We start from the raw sequence: 6713 nt of genomic DNA, 5'->3' as shown, positions 1-6713 counted from the left end.
GTTCAGATAACTTCCACCCTACCCTAGTCTTTTTGTGATGTGAAGTCATTAGAGCAGTGTATTTTTGTGTTGACATTTGTTAGCAGTGTGCTAACTAATATGTTTTTTAAAGTGTGAGGTTGAGGACCGTGGTTTACATCCTGTTGGAAACACTCCAGCTGGGACTTGCATATTGTACCCAAGAGGCTTTCCTACATACCATCTTACCATCTGTACTGATAAATAAGTCTTAATGAAAACTTAAATACATGATTTTAAATATGTACCCTTTTTACCGTTTTTTTTTTTTTTTTTTTTAATACAAATTTTCATGCCTAGCTGGAGCACACCAACATGCTATGGATTCCATTAACACTGACAAAGTGAGGGTCATTTTGATCCTAAGCACTGAAATGTGCAAGTCAGTCCGTAGACTTTGACTGCGAGAAATGTGTTGAGTGTTTTAGTACTGTTACCCAACACATTTTAAGACCAGCAGCACAGATGGAGACCATCCAGTATACAAAGATACAAAACACTTCTATGATTTGAAGCCATATTAAAATTTCTCTTTAGAGATATAAGTAGGTATAAGACTTCTATAAACATTATACAATCAAACCAAAGAGGCGTGGGGTATGATAAGATTTATTACACATATGCCTATCATATCAGGATTTCTTTGTGCTATAATACCTACTTCGCGTAAAAGGTTTTTGGAGTTTGATATCATAAAAATTGGTGGATTTTTTTTTTTGGCAGAGTTTGTAGATGAAGGCAAAAGCAGCTGTTCGACATTATGATGTAAAAAATGATTTATGTGTTTTAAAGGTAATTACAATTCTTTTCTATAACCATATGGAATTTAAGTTGACTATTTTACATACAAAGAGCAACGTATGTGGATCCATTATGCTCTATAAACTGGAACAAGAGGTTTGTTTTTTTTTTTTTTTTTTTTTTTGAATTTTGCATTAGAACTCTTTCTTCACTATACTTGTTTCAAATAAATAAATACAAGCTAGATGATGTGAACTAGTTTTGCCGTTTTTGAAAACAGACCTTGTAAATTACTTCATTAACCTAACAATGAAATGATTTTTTTTTCTAAATGTGAGAAGAAACCACTTAAATAGAAAATAGGTGCTATCTTCCTAAAATAGGACTGCAGCACCATCTTGTGGAAATAATTTATACAAAATAATAAGCAGAGTAGGAAAAAAGTATACAATTAAAAACATTGTTTTAAACTAATGATGATCAATGACTTAAGTCACTTTCAATGATTAAGATCTGGTACTTAATTTGTATTGCAGATTACTCAAATTTAGTTGTACTGAACTGTGAGACAAGCTGAGTTCAGTTATATCCCAGCACTTAAGCCTAATTTGAGTTGGTTTTCATCATTAGAATTGTATTCAAGCTGAGGGCTGTGATTACAGTGTGCCCTAATTCCTTATGAGTGTATCTAGTTATCTTAATTATTCTTGGAGTTACTTTTACATGTCTAACAGTAGTTAGTAGAGACATCTTTGAACTCCAAAGTCAAAATAATTGTTGCTTTTTTTTGTCTGTTAACCTGGTGTAATTGTTAAAAGAGTTTTGAATAAATACTCCAGTACTGTATTTTCTATCTTTATTTTTTTTAGCTTGTGCTGCTGGTAAAATAGTAATAGTGTGACTTCAGTTTAGCTATCCTTGGTGTGGGTGGCAGTTTTCTTACTGTGGAAGATCAAATACGTGATTGTTCAAATGAGCTATTCCTTTTAATTTCTTAAAATCAAGAATATGTGTAGAGTTGGAGAAATAGCTATCTGGTGCCCATATACTTCACAATAGGTATCTGTTTTTTCTTTTTCTTCGTTGCTGAAGTTGTTATTATGTATGGCAACTAATTTGTTCCCCCTTTCCCATTGGCTTTTTTTTTTTTTTTACGAGTTACATTTATTTTTGTTTTGTTATACTCATGAAAAGCTAGGTACAGCTAAAATCAGAGATACGGTGACACTAAAATTCAAGAGGTGCATTCTTGTTTTGTAAAGATTAGATTTCCAGAGGAGGAATAAAATATGGTGATAAAAATGTGAGAAGCTGCTAATATTAATGAAATTAATTTAGTTACTTTTTATTAGAGATATTTAAAATTCTTTCTCAATCATCAATGTTCAGAAGTTAAACCAGCTTATTTTTTATCAACTGCGTGTTTTGATATGGGATGTTAGCTTTTTTCTAACAGTCTGAGTTGCACTTTCTGTGCACTATATGTTGCAATTTAAAATTATGTATTTGACATTACAGTTATAATTCCAAACACTTTATGCCAATAGTTCCTTCTCAGTTTCTCTGTTGGAACTTTTTAAAACTCTGTATGGTAAAAACCTAAGGAGTTCACCCATAACACTCAGACAGCACAATAAGCTTTGTTAAGAAAGATTAGATCTGCAAAAAATGTCTCATAGTATATTAAAGTGTTTCATATACCATGGTAGTACGTTGCTTCTGTAGTCTCTAGGCAGAGCTGTGCAACAGAGGTCTGTTTTTTTGTTCTTTGTAAAATACTTAGGATGATGCAGCTATGCCAGAGGAACAATCAATGCAAGGGTAGTTATAAAAATATTTGGCAATATTTTTATGTGTACTTTGATTAACCTATTTCTAAATACCCAGGCATTTCATTATTGTACAGCAAAGCATTCACTTGGAATAAGACAACAAGATTTTTTTTAGTGAGCAAAATTTAATGAAGTTATTTCCCATTGTGTTTTAAAAGAATGCATCTTCACTACAGCTTAAGAACAAATCTGAAAGGTTAATATTTTTCTCTTAAGGATACATATGTTTTTTCTTGTTTGTTTTGTTTTTAACTTAATTTCCCTTGGCTTTAAATCTAGGATGCATTTCTCATTCAGTCTGCAATTAAAATACACAGAATTTGAAATACAACAGACTACTTTTTTCTAACACTGACTTCTGGTCTTATATGTCTTGTTTAATTTGACAACTGGCAGAATGGCCAAAAAAATAATGGAATTAATGAATGTCTTAATGTTTCCTTACCACTTCCAGACATAATAAAATACTTCTGAGCATATTGTGTCTAGATCAGCTGTTCAATACATGACCTCCTACACTTTTGCAGTAAATTAGTGCAGTTTGGGGTGTGAGAGGTTGGTTGATTTGGGGAGCAGGAGGTATCTAACCAAGAAACATCACTCTTCACACTTTTCTTTTTTAGTTAGAAAGCTTGGGTTTCGTGGGTACAGGGAACATACTTTTATGCTAGGACTTACAGATCCCAGTAGTCTTGGGAGGAGTGGTGGGAGATAGAAGACAAAGTTTATTGGATCTAATGCCTGAATAAACCTTTCGAAAGCTTAAAAAGAAAACAAAGATAATAACAAAATAAAAACACAAAACCTTTAAGTAAAGGTACTCTACTAATGCATGTGATATTTTGGAGCAGTTGAAGGAAATTATTTAAAATGTTTGTGATTTGAGCATTTCCAATTGGGGAAAGATATCATCATAATATTAATGATATGATATTTCTTTGCATGAGTATCCTGGCTTATTTCATGAGATGTAACAAACTCAGTAGCTTTGTGTATGCAATGTGGCCTTATTTAAGTGTAGAAGATGCTGTATTTTTGGTTACGAAACTCTCATTCTCTTTAGACACCTTCCAGAGCAGATACTTGATTTGGAATTGGTAATGCTTTTTATAATCTGGGAGTAAACTGCTCTAATTATAGGTTTACAACAGCAAGCAGTAGTGTGGAGCAATGGTGTTCTAGTACAGCAAAAGGAGTTATTTTTCCCCTCACCTTTACCTTTCTAGTTATCATGAAGTTAACTTTATATGCAATAAAATAAAATAACTTCTGATGATTAGCTCCACCACCAGAGTGTAGTTTTTCCCGTTAAGTTTATAAGGATTAATTTTTATCAAAAATGCTATCAGAATATAATACCTCAGGGTATTTTAATAAAAGATACAATTATATTTCTAAAAAATACTGCAAGGTTTTCTTAGATTTTCATGGTTGTATTTCTATTCTGATCTTATCCAGTGTTGCTGCACTTCATTGAATGTATGCTGAAATATGAACTGGGATTAAGGGAAATACAGTTAGAGAGCCTTGAATGCTTTCTGTGAATGCTGAGAATAGTTTCATAAAGCTGAACTATTGGCAGTACCAGCTTAAGGGATTTCCTTCCTCTGTTTCCCATTCCCATCTGACTGTGCTGTGAACTGCATTTCTTAGCTGTTGTGACTTACATATACTAGTCTGAAAATATGACATGCAGGGTATTGTATTTTTTTTTGTTTTTCTATCCACATCCACAGATAGCTCTGTGATTCACCTTATGACATGCCATACAAACATCTGTGTCTAAACTTCCAATTGGAGCAGCATACTGTGCTATATCAACAGGTAACTGGGCAGCAGGAGAGAGGATGTGTCAGGTTAGTGTTTTTACTGCTGAAGAATTTTTCTCTGAGCTCATAGTAAACCAGAAGTGAAAAAGTTCTCATGCAAAGTCTTGACATTTACATTCATGAAATCTTGGGTTTTTTGCATGTTTGTTTAATTTATGTTTGAATTGACCAAATGAAAGGGCCAATGTGTGTTAGAAAGAACATGTAGAATAGCATTACAGGGAATCTAATTCTGGAATTGGGTTTGCTTTCAAGTTTTAAAATAGCTCTTTGTATTGCATGTGCTTCTGATTTTTTTTCCCAGCCTTGTGGGTTTAGCCTCTTAGTTTTCTTTGTGTTTTAAAAAAATAAATAAATTAAAAAATAAATTACTGCCCTCTTGCTAAATAAAGGGATCATAAAATGTACTGTCAAATGCAAAACAAATCCTTAGGGAATATGTTTGGTAACCTTTTGTATTATGTTACAAACATATATGCACATGTAAAGCATATGAAATAATATTCTGTTTAGATGGTCACACTATATTATAAAAATAAGAAGCAAATCCTCTCAACCTTCATTTGACTGTAAAGTGGCAAGGTAGACCAATTAATGTTGTTTAATTTAAGCGATATCAATATAAGTGAATTTTAAAATACATGAAGACACCAGTTATTTTTAGTAGTGCATGCCTGATTGTTTCATAGGTGATAAAGTTGACTGTGCTATACTTTCCTTACCAGACTGAGTTATGATCTGGGATTACATAGAATCTTTATCCATATATTGTTGCATAAGTTATTTATAGTTATTTTATATCTGCTTTCTTCAACTGTAAAACTAAGAGATTCCTCTTGTTTTCCTCTTGAGAGTATTATGAGGTTTGGTTCATTGTTTATGCCCACTTTAGGAATTACTTAAGAAAAAAGCTATTGGAAAAAATTGTAGTCTGGTTTTAGGAGTTCTCTTAATTGAAACCATTCCATTGGAACCTATGGAAGGAACTGAAGGGTGAGTTCATGAACTTACTTGAGCTTATGTATTAGTAGTAACTTAAGCTCCAGCTTCTTGTAGTTATAAAAGTAGTTGACAGCTGCGATAATTTCAGATAAAGTAGTTGTGCTTTTGTGTGAACTACAGAAAAATAGGTGCTGATATGGTGGGGGATTGCTAGACTGAATACTTTATCAAATCATTTTTTAAGCTGTGATGCAATGATTTAAGTCTCATGACTTAAGTTTCTGTAGGGTTTTTTTTTTTTTTTTTTTTTTTTTTTTTTTTTTTTTTTACATGGCTGTTAGAACGTTTTTTTGTCCCTAGTATCCACATACCTGCACAGAAGGAAGGGATCCAGTCTTTATTTTAGAATGAGGGGGAAAGAAAAACAATCATTCTAGTGATTTGGAGAGGACTGAAAAGGATTGATGGTCTTTAGCTATTTTGCAGTTGATTTCAGGAGTTTGGCCTTAAATTAAATTTTTCTGATAGGCTTGGCTTTGATATGCTGTTTGGATTTTTATATAGTGACCTATCTGATAGTCTTGACTCCAATTTATAAGATTGACAAATATGTACTAACTGACACTGAGCTAGAACAATAGGAAGGTGTGATCTATCTGTAGTCTGTGGCAGTGTGCTTCCCCCAGGCCCTCAGTTTGGCTGCTGTCTTGCTTAAACATTGGCTGCAGCAAACAATACCTTGCTCAGGCAGGTAGCAACCACAATATCAGCTTAAACTGGATGCTGGAGAAACTGACAGACTCAGCAGCTAAGGGCCAATGGAGCATGCACCAACAAATCTATGACTATTCATATTCATCATCTTGCCCCATAAATAGTGAGGAACCCAAGAGCACTTTGAGCTCTTCTGCATGGCAGCTGGCTGCAGGACAGATTTTCCCTGAGTAGGGACACTACTCGAGGTCATGCCTGATGCAGAGATCCCATACTCCTTGCAAGAGATTCCTTGCTGAAACTCCTTGGTAAATGTTTAGTAGCTTACTAAACTTTATAAAGTTTGCTAAGATTATACCTTAGATTGTGCACAAATAATCCTTAGACATAAACTGTTGACCAAGTCTGGTCAACAGTTCACTAGGTCACTAGGAGTGGATTCAGCCACACCTAGTGGATTCAGACACACTTACCTCTTCAGTTTAAGGAGTTGAGAAAACAAGGGGATCCACTCTGAACCTTATGGATCAACAGGAAGGTCTCCCTGACATGTCTAACTTACCCTGGTCTCTGTGCAGTAAATAAGCAAGTGTAACTTGTCATCTCAAATCTTGCTAAGTCCCTGTTTTAGTAACAG

The sequence above is a fragment of the Aythya marila genome (genome assembly GCF_965140915.1).
Source record: "Aythya marila genome assembly, chromosome: 4".
NCBI classification, from domain to species: Eukaryota; Metazoa; Chordata; class Aves; order Anseriformes; family Anatidae; genus Aythya; species Aythya marila.
This window is presented reverse-complemented; position numbering follows the sequence as displayed.